The sequence below is a fragment of the Aotus nancymaae genome, unplaced genomic scaffold, assembly GCF_030222135.1.
Source record: "Aotus nancymaae isolate 86718 unplaced genomic scaffold, 86718_ANA_hifiasm-v0.15.2.pri h1tg000022l_1, whole genome shotgun sequence".
NCBI lineage: Eukaryota > Metazoa > Chordata > Mammalia > Primates > Aotidae > Aotus > Aotus nancymaae.
In genome coordinates this window covers 25,105,798-25,106,561 of record NW_026988435.1, presented here as the reverse complement: position 1 = coordinate 25,106,561, position 764 = coordinate 25,105,798, and positions in this window count along the sequence as shown.

Below are 764 nucleotides of genomic sequence, written 5' to 3'. Positions count from 1 at the left end.
TGATACCTAAAGGTGAAAGACAAAGTCCCCTTTAATTTTTGCTCTGATTTCTGCCGAAGGAGTTTTGCCCTGTAGACACACTGATATGCTGTGTATCTCCTTAAGTCAGTAAGTCTTATAGGCTCACCAAGCCCTTGATGTAGTACCTGGGTATCACTGCTGGTTATTCAGGGCTCAAGGGCTCTTTAACTAGCAGATGATGAAGGCTGCCAGGACTGGGTTCTTTTCTTCAAGGCAGCAGATTCCCTTTTGGTCCAGGGTATGTCTAGAAATGACACCTTGGAGCTAGGGCTTGGAATAGAGGCCTCACAATTCTGGCTGGTGCCCTATTCTTCTGTGGCTGAACTGGTATCCAAAATGCAAGATGAATTCCTCTCCACTCTTCCCTTTGCTTCCCACCTGCAGAACGGAGGAGTTGCTTTTGGAGCTCTGAGCTGTTCAGCCTGAGGTTAGAGGAGAGGTGATGCTAGAACTCCCTTGGCTACCCCAGCTTGTATCTCAGTATGTCACGTGACTCCCCAGTCACCCTTCTCTGGGCCTAGTTCAGTTCAGAGTCCAACTCACCTAAGAGTTGCAGTTCTTGTGGCCTAGAATGCCTTTCAGGTTTACTTGGAGTCACAGAGAGATGTAGTCCTTGGTGGCTTACTATTCCATCATCTTGCTGCTTATTTTTTGAAGCTTTGAAGCCAGGCATTGTCTTCTCTCAAGCTATAAAACCCTTGGGTGGCTTATTCTTCCAATAGAAAGATACTTTACCTACATCG